This window comes from Canis lupus, chromosome 5, assembly GCF_003254725.2.
Source record: "Canis lupus dingo isolate Sandy chromosome 5, ASM325472v2, whole genome shotgun sequence".
In the NCBI taxonomy this organism is placed as follows: Eukaryota; Metazoa; Chordata; class Mammalia; order Carnivora; family Canidae; genus Canis; species Canis lupus.
The window spans coordinates 55,378,707-55,393,429 of NC_064247.1; the positions used below are offsets into that span (position 1 = coordinate 55,378,707).

The 14,723-nt window shown below is 48.1% G+C and overlaps 1 protein-coding gene and 1 long non-coding RNA gene across 6 annotated transcripts in view; both read left to right on the forward strand.

Moving 5' to 3' along the window:
* Nucleotides 1-14,723, forward strand: part of GLIS1 (GLIS family zinc finger 1) — a 223,730-nt gene that overhangs the window by 26,969 nt on the left and 182,038 nt on the right. The window lies entirely within an intron of this gene.
* LOC118354740 (uncharacterized) lies at nucleotides 1,765-12,687 on the forward strand. Its single transcript, XR_004815762.2, has 3 exons — nucleotides 1,765-5,206; nucleotides 5,580-5,623; nucleotides 12,561-12,687. It is a non-coding gene; the product is annotated as an uncharacterized LOC118354740 (long non-coding RNA).

Sequence of the window (14,723 nt, forward strand, 5' to 3'; positions counted from 1 at the left end):
GCCACGGGAGGCTCTTGAGGAGGTAGGACCCTGATTTGGGGGAAGATTGCATTAGGGCGGTGAATGCTAAGCTCTTTGGGTGGCCTAGGGTGAGCAGGCATCTGGTTTTTGATTTCTCACCTGCTAGGTTTAGGTGGCAGTTCTAGTAGAGGGTCTTGAAAGTTCATTCTGAGTCTGGCTTTGTGTATGTCATGCTGTAATGTGTATGTCAGAGCTGTTGGGGGTGGCTTGGCCCTGTCTCCATGAGCGTTTTCCTGTTGACCTGTAATCAGGTGCGGGTAGTTCCAGTCCTGGGGTGGGAGGCAAAGAAACAAGGCTTCAGGAAGGCCAAATGGGTGGCAGCTATGTCAGGGGAGGAGCTGACCGGCCCCTCCAGCTCGGCCACCATGGCTGACTCCATCCCACATGTGATTCTGATTAGGCGGCCTGTGTAAAAGTTACCTAAACACCACTCTAATTACTCTGTTTAGGAACATTCACATGCGTGGGAGGGTGCCTGGCACTGGCTTCCCACATGTGCTGGGGGTCTGTGGGGAGCACCACATTTGCACGAGCATGACAGGCACCGTGTTGGAGCTTTGCAGCCACCCGGGGACGGGGCTCCCGCAGCACGAGCTCAGGGGGTTCCTCCCAGGGGCCTGGCAGGCAGTCAGGTAGGAGTGACTCCTTTAGGCACTTGCTTGTAGAGGGGAGCTGGTTTGGTCTCTCATCCTCCATGTGAAGTAGGTGGCATTGTCCCCACGGGGAATGATGCAGAGTCTCAAAGGCCTGTGTAGCAACAGAGCACAGATTTGGATCCAGAGTCAGCCAGACTGGTCCTCTTACTGTATGGCCTCGGGCAGGTCCCTTCACCCCTTTGAGCCTCGGTTCTCATCTGTCTAAGACAATCTGTCTCGCAGTCTTGTTGTGAAGATAAAATAAGTGCCACATGAGAAGACCTGAAATGTGTGACCAGGGCTGTCATATAGCACAGCTCTGCTTGTGGTGAGCACAGCTTCTGTGAGCCTCACAAGTGACAGGTGGGGCTATTTATATCATTTACAGCTTTTTAATTTTTTTAAAGATTTATTTTTATTTATGATAGACAGAGAGAGAGAGAGAGAGAGAGAGAGAGGCAGAGAGAGAAGCAGGCTCCATGCCGGGAACCCGATGTGGGACTCGATCCCAGGACTCCAGGATCGCGCCCTGGGCCAAAGGCAGGCGCAAAACCGCTGAGCCACCCAGGGATCCCCTCATTGACAGTATAGGGGAGACTCCTAGGCTGGGTATGATTTGGAGTGCCCTGTGGAGATGGAGAGGGATGGCACTGGGGGGCCCTGGCTGAGCCTCGAGCAGCATCCAGGACTCTTGGAGCGTCAGGAAGGAGCCCCTCTCCTAGCTGAACAGTCAGTCCCGGCTGGTGTATGCAGCCGGCGGACTGTCAGTTTCCCTGCTGCTTGGCTCGGATGTGGGAGTGTGCGGCATACTATCCTATGGAAAATGATGACGTACGTAAAGGTCTCTTGTACCTTGCACTTTGCCTGCCCAACCTCCCTTTTCTGTCCACATACTTCACTCCCCTGTAAATCTGTGGATATTCCCATGTGTCTCAGCACCTGCCCCCAAACGATAGGGCATTCACCCATCCAGGCCCACAGCGATCTTCATGCCTGTTTGTATGAACACCCAACATTCACCAACCCCATCATGTCCCCTGCTCTTGCTCTGCACTAGATTACCCTCAGCTGAATCAAAACTGCCTCTTTATGAGCATTCGTTGGAGGTAGGTGTGGCTGTTTTTGACATCCGGGAAGGCTGTAGACTTCTCGACTCTGCTTCAGAGATAAATCAGATCAGAGTAAGTCTGAAGGGTCTTTCCTTCCCAGCTTTCCTTCCTCTTCTGCCTACTTGTCCATTTATCCATTCACCCATTTTTCCGTTCATGTGTCCATCCATCTAACTGTCTCTCCACCCATCTTTATAACCAATCACAAAACCATCTAACTGACAGACTCCACCCAACTACCCTACTACCTATTCAGCTACCCATCTACCTCTCGATTAATTTACCTTCACAATGTCAGCAAATAGATTTTTAAGATTCCAACACGTAAGAGGCACTGTATTAGATTCTAGAATACCAGCCTGATACATGACCTGTGTCATTTGAGTTACTGGAACATGCTTTTAGCTCTGATATTCCATAAAACATGGACATCCAGGACAGGGACCCTACCCTCATTTATTCAACAGATCCATATGCACGGCATATGCTGAGTGCATACTGTACCTGACAATTTTCTAGACACTTGGGATCCTGTGGTGAACAAGACAGACAATCCTTGACCTCATAGAGTTTATATTCTAATACAGGAAACAGATACTAAGTGAGTAAACAAAAAGGTAAAGATTATTATATGTGCTCTGTGTGCCAAGTAGGGGCTAGGCTCCCTCAGGGAGTTTCCAGTCTGGTTGCAAGTGAGACGGGTCTGGGAAAAGATAATATTCCCAGGCTCTGTGCATGTGTGATGTGTTCCAAACCGGAATGCACTTAAATAGGAAGGGCCACAGGTGCCCAGAGGGGCAGCCAAGGAGGACTTCCCCAGGAAGGGAGGCCAGAGTTCAGCCTAGGAAGTCACAATACCAGGAACCTACTAAAACATGCAGACCAAGTGCCATATGCCCTGGATCCAGTGTTGGCCTCCATACCAACTTGCTGGGTAAAGCCAGTCACTTGCCCACACTGAGCCCCTGTCCTAGCACCACAAAATGAAGGGGTTGACTAAAAAAGCTGTAAAGTCTTCTGGATCATGACTCTGACATCTATAACTTTAATTAAAAGGGGAGACATATTTATATTATGTTTTATGGTGGCATTCTTGAATACACCATTTTGAGTAATAATCCTTGTAACGTTCTTGTGAGGGAGGAGGTGCTACCTCCATTTTGCGGATGAGAACACTGAGTTTTTTCCACTCTGTCAAGCCACCTTCAGTCTTTCCTTTCCTTTTGAAGATTTGGGAAAAGCTTCACTGGGGATGGTTGAATGTGTGTGTGTCTGAAAGGGTAGGTATTAGGGGTACCGGAGCCCCTCTTTGTGTAGTGCCTCATCTAAGATGGCAAATGCTTATTTTCATTTCTGTTTGAAGAAAAAAAATCAAAGAATGGTTTTGATGTCTTAAATAGCTGGAACACTGGACCAGAAGGCATTATAAATAACTGCTTTTCTATCATACAAACTCTTGGCAGCAGCCACTTGGTCTTTAATGGCAGAACTGAGACTCAAACCCAGGGCTGTTTGATGCCCTAAACCTCCTCCTCTTTCCCCTGTCTCCATTTCAGGGCTCTCTAAACAGCCTAGGAGAGTGCCAGGGAGGAAGGAGATTGGAAGAGAAGGGGGAAGGCTTTTATTGCACCATCTTTTCCAATATCCCCCATATGAGAAAATTGGGGTATGTGCGCTCTCTCTCTCTCTCTCTCTCTCTCTCTCTTTTTTTAAAGAAGCTTCTTGGGCTCTCAGAGTCTTTTTGCAGTGGAAACAGCAAGGCTTTGGTCCAGCTAGGAATGCTTTGTGATTTAGCAGGTGCTGTGGAGGCAGATTCTTTTGTTGAAGGGCTCTGTGTGCACTCACACTATGCAAACGGGCCTAGCTCCAGCCTCCCTATTAATTACGAACATTTAGAAATGTTCCTGACTATACCCAGAGTTCCCTCTCGTGAAACTCCACAGGTCAGAGGCCACACATGTTTTGATTTTCTTATTTGAGGTATTATGTGTTCAAGGTAGATTTATGCTACAACCTTTGTTTATTGACTTGTACTTTTCCCTGTGAACCTAATGGAACATGACAGACGATATTTACAAGGCACGTGTTTCCGATTAAATCATGTGAGACATTAAAGCCCGATAAATGAAAGCCCCTTTGAAAGGCCAGGTTCAGAGAGAAGGAGGCAGTCCCTGGTGGAGCCTTGACAGTGGAGTTCCCCCCTCAGCTGTGGCGGCAAGGAGATGCGGAAGGTGGCCGCAGTCCCTTTGCTTGGATGGGTCCTCTTCGTCCATGCTTCCCAGCTGGGAGCCAGGGCTGCACGGGGGTCTGAAAACATGGACACGAAGAGCCCCGCTTTCTCTTAACAGTCCACGGAAAAGAGAAGGAGAACAGTTTTTTTTTTAGATCGTCAGCTGTGTGCCAGGCTCTGTCATGTGAGTGCTTTCCTGCAGAGGCTAGCTGAGCCTTTCGACAACCCTGAGGTTATCACCTACTGAAGAGGAATCAGAATGGCACAGGTTAAGGATGTTGACTGAGCCCCCAGGATGGCTTGCAGGTCCCGATGGCTCTGCCATCCAGTGTCTGTGACTCTGGGCAAATTACTTAATCTCACTAAACCTTGGTCCCTTCATCTGTAAAAGGGAGACAGTGGTAGTGTCCATTATTATCCGTGCTCCATGGTACGTCAGCCAACATCGCTGTCCTTACTAAATGGAGGCACAGAGAGGCCGAGTAACCAGTAGCCCAGGTCACTGCCAGTAGGGAACCCAGGCCTTGGGTTCGAGAGCCTTTGCCACCACTGCTCAGGTGGTTCTGGTGGAGCCGAGTCAGGCACCCTGTGGCCCGGGAGGGCAGCTTGCCTGCCGACTCCTGCACGGGGACATGGGTATTCCCTCACCCTTCCCCAGACTTCCCCGGAGCATTAATGGGAAAGCTCGGTAGGCAGGATTAGCCTAATCGGGAGTCTTTCCATGGAGGTCAATTAAAGGATTTGGGTAAATGCAAAAAGTGGAAACAGCTTGGGAAGGCTTCCCTCACCTCTCCCCTCCCTTCTTTCCTTCTCCCTCCTTTACCCTCCCTCCTCCCTCCCTTCTTCTGCCCCCTATTGTCTCAGGAGGGGCCTTCGGGAAACTGCTGACCCAGGGACTGAGCACAGCCTGAAGACTCACTTTCTTTTTCCTTATCTGGACACCTGGTGGCAGGCGACTTGGGAACTAATGAGAACAGATTGGATTTTTTTATGCTTCACATTTCTTTTTAGGACCTCTAAATTAGCTCAACTGCTTTATAGGAATAGGGATTGACAAAGAAGAGGAGGGAAGATGCCGACCCCCTTCCACCTGGCATAATGGAAAAGCTTGCTGTTGGAAACACGGGCTTCCTTTCTACGTAAGAGTCTTTATTGACCATCACCTGCCATTTCCTGAGAGATAGGACATCTGATTTCCACCAACCTGAAGGGTACGGGAGTGATCTGAGGGGTTGTGGGGAATCTGGCTTTGGAGTTGGCTGGCTGGGATTTACCCTCGGGTTTTGCCACTTGCCAGCTGGGTGCCTTGGGCAGGTTGCTTTCTCTCTCTGAGCTCAGTGTCCTCATATGGTAAATAACTGCCATAGTAGACGTGAATGTTCTTTACTAGGGCTGGCACCAAGTTAGAATTTGCCAGGTCTTCCATGAGGCACATAGGGCCTAGGAAAGGCCGCAAGAGGCAAAAGTCCTCCTCTGCTCGCTGCCTAGTATCCTGTTATGTGTGTGTCAGGAGCAGGTGTGAGAGTGCAAGCTCACCCTGCTTATTTCCCCTCCCCTGGCCAGCATCCCTTTTCTGTCTCATAGGAGGGAATCCCAAGAAAGCACTTGAAACACTGCAGACCATACAAGTAAGTAATAGTGATGATGCTTCATGCTTCGCGTGGAAGGTCATGAAGACCTTTGCCTCCAGGAAACTCACAGCACTCCTCTGGGCTGGGCGTCATCTCTCACTGTGAGGCAGTGCTGGGAGGGGAGGGGACCTGCTCAAGATTTGGGGGCCAGCAGGTCCCACAGAGCCGGGAGCTAACCTGAGGTCAGTCCCCCTGCAGGTCAGGCCTGCCCTGTCCTCACTGATGCCCACTCTCAGAGAGCGACCCTGGCCGCCAGGAGGCAGAATGGGGGTCATTAAGTGAGCAGCTCCTCTAGCTACCTCTGTCCTAAATGAACACTCTTTTCTTTACCCCTCCTTCTCCACCGTCAGTTCATCTGTTCACCCAGACTAAGGTTGATGGGACTCAGGGATGCAAGATGGGGAGCCCATTGAATTAAAAGCTCTGTGAATGAATAACCCTGCTACTGACTTCGTGTGTCTGTGGGCAAGTTACATTCCCTCTCTGTGCCTTGATTTCTCCATCAATAAGACAGGATCAGTCTACTGATCCTGCCACAAATTTGTTACAATGGGGTAAACGTGCAGACAGTGAACAGGTGGGACCCCATTCAAACTTCTGTTAGGCAAGGTGCTGAAATGAGCACGGGGGTTCCTGGGAGAACACCCCATACTCTGTAGCCTCAGCTGTGAGCAAACGTTTCTTCCAAGTGAGAAGGATTTTTAAAGGCTACATACAGTCTTAAATGCACAAATGGGACTGAGGGAGAGAGTTTTGTTTCTTTAGTGGGTAACGCTGATTCTCAGAACAAGCTAAACAAATCCCCCCTTATTGAAGAATGTTGCTTGGGGCTAGGCTTGATTAAAATCGGAAAATCTAAGAGGCTTAAATGTGTGCGGTTTGGGTTGTGGAGGGATCTGGAGTGCTTTGCCCTGCCCTGTGTCTCCCTGGCCTTGGTTATGGAGTCATGAGGCCACAGAGGTTCTGTGGCAGTGATCGACCCATCCAGGACCCCATTTTACCAGCAGGGAGCTGGAAAGCTTTCCTGGCTCTGACCTGCCTTGGGGCGGGAAGTTTGTGTTGAGGGCTGCATGGGGACTAGCTTGCTCTATGGACTTTTCTGGGATAAGGGCTTTCCTATTACTCTCAGAAACCCCAAGTCCTGCTCCCACCTACTCAGGGGAACAGTTCCAGATGCCAGGGCCTGGACCACGTCCCCTGTATATGTTGTCTCCTGTCCATCTGTCTTGTTTCCTTCTCTGTAAAACATGGGTGACAGTAGTGTCTATTTCCCAGGGTGATGGGAAGGTAAAATGAATTAATACATAGAAGGAGCTTAGAACATTGCCAGGCACAGGGTGAATGCAGGGTTAATAGGGGCTTCCATGTGGACCATGCCAGGAAGGGATGGAATTGCTTTTAACATGGACTGTGGCTGAGGCTTACAGAAGTGAAGTCATTTGCCCACACTGGTGAGTGGCAGAGCTGGGGTTCCAGTTTAAGTCCAGTTGACTCTGAAGCCAGTGAAGGTCCTGGAAGATGAGAGCCTTGATGCCACGATGCTCTCCAGGCAACAAGAGCATCCGTGCAAGGTGATGAGCTGTAGTGGTCTCTAGTGCCATTTTCCCCATAAGCCCTGTGGTCGGGCTAGGCATCTGAGGACAGAATCCGAGGCCTGTGGGAGAATTTTAGCAGACTGGTTAGTGTTGAGTCTTTGCTTAGAGTTTTAAAATGACCATGCAGAGGCTGCGGCCAGAATCTTCTGTGACTGAGGTCTCAAGACAGACAGTCCCTTGCTGACAGAGTTGTTCCCCATTAATTGGGCAGGGTCAAGTTTCAGAGCAGACTGTGCAGTGGCATAACCTCACTCTGGAGACCATCCCCAGCCTCGCATCCCTGCTACCTGGGGGTGCCATTAGGGGTTCCCTGGTCCTGAGTAGTGAGGATGACTTGAGGGTGAGAAGGAAGCTCTGGCCTGCAGTTGAGGGCTCAGGGTTGGCCACCTCTTTTAGCCCTGGTCCTACCTCAGTTGGGAGGCCTTGCCTTCCATCTGCCCCCTTCCACTGCCTGCAGACTACAGATCTGTGCTCCCCACACTTTGGCAAGGGGGCAGATGTAAGGGGAAGGTTCCCTTGTGAGATCTTATATTTATAGTACATTTATCCTGTGCCTGGTGCTGTTCTAAGTGCTTTCTTTATATTAACTCAGTCTTCACCGTAACCCTATGAAGTAGATACTAATATTATCCCCATTTTACAGGTGAGGAAAGAGCCTTGGTATCTTGGGGAGGAGGAGGAGCACTGGTCTTGGAGCCAGGACTTCTAGCCCTAGCCTCCTCTTCCTCCTCCTCCTCATGTCCTTCTTCTTCTCCTTCTCTCCCTCCTCTTCCTTCTTCTGCTTTTTTTTTTTTTTTTTTTGTAGTCACATCACCAAAGTTACTGTGATTTTATTGATTATATCCCCTGTGCTGTGCTTTTCATCCCTATGGCTTATTTATTTTATAATTGGAAGTTGTATCTCTTCATCTCCTTCAGCTGTTTCACTCATCCTTCTCACCTCCTTCCCTCTGGCAACCACCACTTTGTTCTCTGTATTTATGAGTCTGTTTCTGTTGTTTTGTTTTGTTTTGTTGTTTAGGTTCTACATGAGAATGAAATCATGCAGTGTTGGTCTTTCTCAGTCTGACTGACTCACTTAGCATAATACCCTGTAGGTCCATCTATAATGTTGGGAATGGCAGGATCTTATTCTTTTTTATGGCCGAGTAATATTCTGTTGTACGTATATACCATATTTTCTTTGTCTACTCGTCTGTCAGGAGACACTTGAGTTGCTTCCATAGTTTGGCTGATTAGTCATGTTGCATTAAACATAGACGTGTGTACTCGAAGTAGTGTTTTCATTTCTTCATATAAATACCCAGAAGGGGAATTGCTAGATCATACGGTGTTTTTGCTTTTCACTTTTTGAGTAATCTCCACCCTGTTTTCCATAATGACTGCAACAATTTACATTCCCACCAACAGTGCATGAAGGCTCCCTTTTCTCCACATCCTCATCTGCACTTATTTCTTGTCTTTTTGATACCAGCCATTCTGATAGGTATAAGGTGATATCTCAGTGTGGTTTTCATCCGTTTCCCTGACTAGTCATGTTGAGCATCTTTTCATGTGTCTTGGAGCCATCTGTATGTTTTCTTTGGAAAAATGTCTTTTCGGGTCCTTTGCCCATTTTTAATCCCAATTATTTGGTGGGATTTTTTTGGTGTTGAGTTGTAAGAATTCTTTATATATTTTGGATGTTAACCCTTTGTCATATATGTCATTTGCAACTATCTTCTCTCATCCCATAGGTTGACTTTTTGTCATGGTTTCCTTCACTGTGCAAAAGCTTTTTATTTTGGTGTAGTTCCAATAGTTTATTTTTGTGTTTGTTTCCCTTGCCTGAGGAGACCAATCCAGAAAAAAATTGCTAAGGCTGATGTACAAGAGATTACTGCCTGTGTTCTGTTTTCAGAGTTTTATGGTTTCAGGTCTCACATTTAGGTCTTTAATCCATTTTTTAATATATGTTTTAAGATTTTATTTATTTATTCATGAGAGACCGAGAGAGAGAGAGAGGCAGAGACACAGGCAGAGGGAGAAACAGGCTCCACTCCAGGAGCCCAGTGTGGGACTTGATCCCGAGTCTCCAGGATCACACCCTGGCTGTAGGTGGCGCTAACCAGCTGAGCCCCCTGGGCTGCCCCTCTTTAATCAATTTTTAAAAAGATTTTGTTTATTTATTGAAAGAGAGCATGAGCTGGGGAGGAGAGAGAGAAGCATACTCCCTACTGAGCAGGGAGCCCGACATGGGGTTGGATCCCAGCACCCTGAGATCATGTCCTGAGCCAAAGGCAGATGCTTACTGACTGAGCCACCCAGAGGCCCAAGTCTTTAATCCCTTTTGAGTTGGTTTTTGTGTATGGTGTAAGAAAATGGCCCAGTTTCATTCTTTTGTGTGTAGCTGTCCAGTTTTCCCACACCACTTTTTTTCTTTTTCTCACTCTCAAAAAAAAAAAAGAAAAGAAAAGAAAAGAGTGCACGTGTGGGGAGAGGGAGAGAGAGAATTTTAAGCAGATTCCATGCCCAGCATAGGGCTTCACCTGGGGCTTGATCTCACAACTCTGAGATCATAACTTGAGCCAAAATCAAGAGTTGGATGCTTAACTCACTGAGCTACCCAGACGTCCCTTCAGCATCATTTATTGAAGAGACCATCTTTTTTCACATTGCAGACTCTTGCTTCCTTTGTCAAAGATTAATTGACTATATAAGTGTGAGTTTATTTCTGTTCTCTGTATTCTGTTCCATTGGTCTATGTGCCTAGTACCGTACTGCTTTGATTACTATAGCTCTGTAGTATATCTTGAAATCTGGAATTGTGATGCCTCTCGCTTTGTTCTTTCTCAAGACTGTTTTGGCTCCTCAGGGTCTTGTGGTTCCATATAAATCTTAGGATGATTTGTTCTACTTCTGTGAAAAATGCCATTGGTGTTTTGATGAGGATTGCATTGAATCTATAGGTTGCCTTGGGTGGCATGGATATTTAAAAATATTAAGTCTTCTAATCTGTGAGCATGGAGTAGCTTTCCATTTATTTGGGTTATCTTCAATTTCTTTCATCAGTGTCTTCTAGTTTTCAGAGGACAGATCTTTTACCTCCTTGGTTACATTTATTCCTGGGTATTTTATTCTTTTCTATGCAATTATAAGTGGGGTTGTTTTCCTAATTGCTCTTTTGTGCTCGTTTTTATTCCCCTGCTCCCATCTTGACCCTGTAGTGGACAGAAGAGTCCACTCAGTGAGTGAGAGTAGGAAAGGGTTGAGAGTAGAAGTCACCTGTGTGAGCAAATGCAGGGAGGGAGAAATAAACATGAAGGCTGTCTGCTGCCTTCTGTAAACATTTATTAAATGCCTGCTATTTGCTGGGCACTGGGATGCCCCTGTGGAGGAGGCTGAGCTTTCTGATAGTAATGGCTGATGGCAGTACGGTCCTTTAGTTTTCAAGCAAAGTGTGTTCCCAGCATTGTCTTTTTTAACTTAAGAAGCAGAAGATTGTGGTGGTTAAGAGCCAGGCTCTTAGATTTGAATCACTCTTCCACACTTAGAAGCTTAGGCAATCTCTTTTTATGCCTCTGTTTCTGCCTCTGTAAAGTGGAGATGATAATAGGGGTTAGGATACATCATGAGCACTCTAAGGTTTCCTTTGGGCGGGAGAAGAGCGTATGGGACAGGAGGGAGATGAGGTGGAGCATAGTCTGGGAGACTTTGAATCCCAGATTTCTTTAAGGGAGAAGATGACTGTCCATGAGTCAAGAGTTTGTTTGTTTGTTTGTTTGTTTGTTTATTTATTTATTTTGAGTCAAGAATTTAAAGCGCTGCCCAAACCACAGTGAGATGCCATGGCACACCCACCAGGATGGCTCTAATCAACAAGACAGATAGTAACAAGTGTTGGCGAAGATGTGGAAAGAGTGGACCCCCCCCATCCTACAATGTTGGTGGGAACAAGAAATGGTGCCATTGCTGTAGAAAACAGTCTGTCAGTTTCTCAGAAGGTTAAACATAGAGTGACCACATGACCTGGCAGTTTCACTCCTAGGTATATACCTAAGAGAATGGAAAACCTACATCTATACAAAACTTGTGCACAAATGTTAATAGCACTGTTAGTTGTCATCCCCCAAATCTATCAAGCCAGATGTCCATCAGCTGATGAACGGCAAAACAAAATGTGATTTATCCATGCAGTGGAGTATTATTCAGCCATAAAAAGGGTTGAGCTATCAAAAGATATTACGACCTGTGAGCCTAGAGAACTATTGCACTAAATGAAAGACAGACATGAAAGGCCACATATTATACGATTCTGTTTATACGAAATGCCCAGAGTAGCAAATGTACTGAGATAGAAAGTGGATTAGTGGTTGCCAGGGGCTGGGGAGACAGCAGGGGAAACAGAGAGTGACTGCTAACAGGTTACGCAGCTTGCTTTGAGGCTGATGAAAGTGTCTGGAAAATTAGGTTTTGGTGTTGGGTGTCCAACTCTGGGAATATACTAAAATCCATTAAATAACACTTAAAATGGGCAAGTCTTATGGTATATGAGACTCGATTTAAGAAAAATAAGAAAAACACTTCCCCTGGGGACATGCATTTCACTCTGTGCTCCCGGCAGGAATACCTAGTGCGACCAAATCTGGGCTCATGTGCTTCTCCATCCCATTCTGTTCGGCAGGCTGTCTGTGGCCAAGAAGTAAACATTTCATAGATGATATCATGGGAAGAAACGCAGAGCTTTGGAGCCACTGAACCTTGCGTTCTTGCTCTTTCGTCTGGATCTCTGTTTCCTTACTAGAAAACGTGGTGTAGGACCATTGGGAGGGGAATTCAGGGCAGGCCCAGGATGGGTATTGAGAGCAGGATCATCGGAGTACTCCATTATTCATTAGTTCCACCAGGCCACGTATTTTATGCACTGTAAGTATTCCAGGATGTTTGGGGTCGTGTAGGACAGTGGTGAGGCCGAGGCCCTGGCCGACCAGGTAGCTGGGCTCTACTATCACCAGGTAGAGGCAACACACCTGAGTCCCTTCTATGGATTAGGGAGGCCTAGATTGGAATCCCAGCTCTTTCTTCTGGCTGAGTGACCTTTTGTAGATCACTCAACCTCTCTGTGCGTCAGTGTCCTCTTTAATAGATACAGGTTTTGGTAGGCCTGCTATGGACTGTATGGTGTGTCCCTCCCCCACCACCTCCCAGTTCATATGGTGAAAACCTGTCCCCTAGTGTGATAGTATTTGGAGATGGGGCCTCCTCTAAATTAGGTTTAGAGGGGTCCTTATGATGGGATTAATGCCTTATATGAAGAGACACTAGAGAGCTCTCTCTTTTTTCTTTCTCTACCATGTGAGGACACATCAAGAAGGTGGCCATCTACAAGCCAGGAAGAGAGTGCTTGTGAAATCAACCATGTGTCAGCCTGATCTTGGACTTCCAGCCTCCAGAACTGTGAGAAATAAATGTGTGTTGCTGAAGTCAGCCAGCCTGTGGTGTTTTGTTACGGCAGCCTGGGCAAACTGAGACAAGCCATTAACAAGAATGATGGATATAAAATGCGGAGCACAGCGTTTGGCATGTAGTCAGCACACCTGCTGTTTTTAATAGGCGGCTCCATTTAATGACTGTGATGGTCTTTCGTAGCTGTGGGACCCTGGGCGAGTCACTTGCTTCTCTGAGCCGTTTCCTCCTCCGTAGAATGAGGTCAAGATGCTGCCCACGCCAGGCTGTGGCAAGGCTCAGATCAGATAATCTAGGTCGAGGGGCTTGTAAACTGTGAAATGGCATGCCTGTGGAAGGGGCTTGGTGTTTATGGAGTAGAGACAGTGGGAAAGCCTGGCAGGGCAGTGTGGGAGGAAAGTGCTGTCACAGCAGCAGGTCTGAAGGGTGATTCTGGCTGCGACGCTCTCCACAGGCTCCTCTGAGGAAGGGACCGTTTTGTAGCTGCATCTGCTCACCTGTACCCAGGTGGCAGCACCGAATAGAGGTCCCTGGGCTCGGCCCCAGGTGGGTGCTTTGCACTCACAGGTATGTCATCACTGAACAGGGAGCCTGGTGGAGGGAAGGGGGGCCAGTGTCCAGAGGTGGCTGTGCCTGCCCAAGATGCAGTGAGGGGACAGCCCACAGGTAGCCAATGACCTTGCCACTCAGCATCATCAGAACCTAAGTGAGGGAGGACCTTGGGTTACAGAGAAAGCTTGTAGGCTGTGGCCAAAGCTGCCTTTAGGGAGAGGAGTAGACCTAGAAGCACGAGCCGAGTTGGCTCCTATTCCTGCTCTGTGACATCAGGGACTCGGAAGTCTTCGAGGGGAAAAGCGCTGTCTGGAGCTCCTTCTGCGTCACCCTCTGGAGCGTGTCCCAAGGGGCCATTGCTGGTTGCATTTGTCTTCAAAGCTGTGGGGCTGAGTTGTCTCCCAGCTCAGACATCCCGAACAGGAGTGACGGGAGGGGTGTGTTCCTAGGAGCGTTTATGGGATTTTCTGGTTGATTCTTTAATGGAGGTCCTGTTTGTTTGCTGTCTGGTCTGGGCTGATGGGGTGGGTGGGGTGGGGAGTCCTGGGCACACAGAAGGCCTCTCTGGGGCAGAGGAGGGCAGACGTCAGAAAACAGACAGGAAGGTTTTCAAACGTAAGGGGTAAGGTTGCTGGAATAAGTGGGCTGGCCCCACCCCATGGATCCTTGTGTTTCAGAGGCATTGGCTGTAGTGCTTACAACCACGGGCTCTGTGCCCAGGTTGGCCTCTGGTGAGCTCCGTGACCTCAGCAAGATTCTTAACCTCTCGGTGCCTTTATTCTCTTGTCTGTGAAATAATAATAGTAGCACCTACCCCATAGGTTGTTAGGATAAAGCCAGGCGATATGTACAAAAAGCATTTAGAACAGTGTCTGGCACAGAATTAATGCTAAATAAACATGAGCTGGGCTGTGCGAGAGGCCTGAGGATGGGTAGGTCCTTCTGACAGCTCTCTCTCCTTCTCCTGAGTTCCAGTTTAGTTGGGCTCCACTGGCACTCACCGAGCCCTCTGTGGGGCCAGGCTGTCCATGCTGAGAGAGGAAGCCTTCTCGAGCCTGGCCTCCCAGGAGTACTCCCAGCTGGAACAGACAGCCCCACCCCCACCCCACCCAGGACACAGGAAACAGGGAGGTGCCAGGGGATTTTGTTTTGAAGGATGACAGGGGCTTCCTTGGTGGGGGGGTGGGGGGGGGGCAATAGCATGTGCAAGGTGATTAGGAGGTGCAAGTGGAGAACCAGGTGATGAGGCTGGCGACCGGCTCATAAGTTAAGGAAGTTTGAACCCTGCCAAGATAGTCAGGGAGCTGCAGAAGGATTTTGGATCTTGTCTTTCCACTCACCTTCCTCGGAGAGCCAGTCGTTATATCCTTCTTGGGGTCATAGGCCGTTGACTGTCTACCCGCTACCTGGTTAGTGTCCTGCCTCCTCCCAGCTGCCCTCCCTAGTCTTGAGGGAAGGAGGCTCAGTAGTTACTAAGGTCATTCATTGGTTCACCCAGCGAGTCT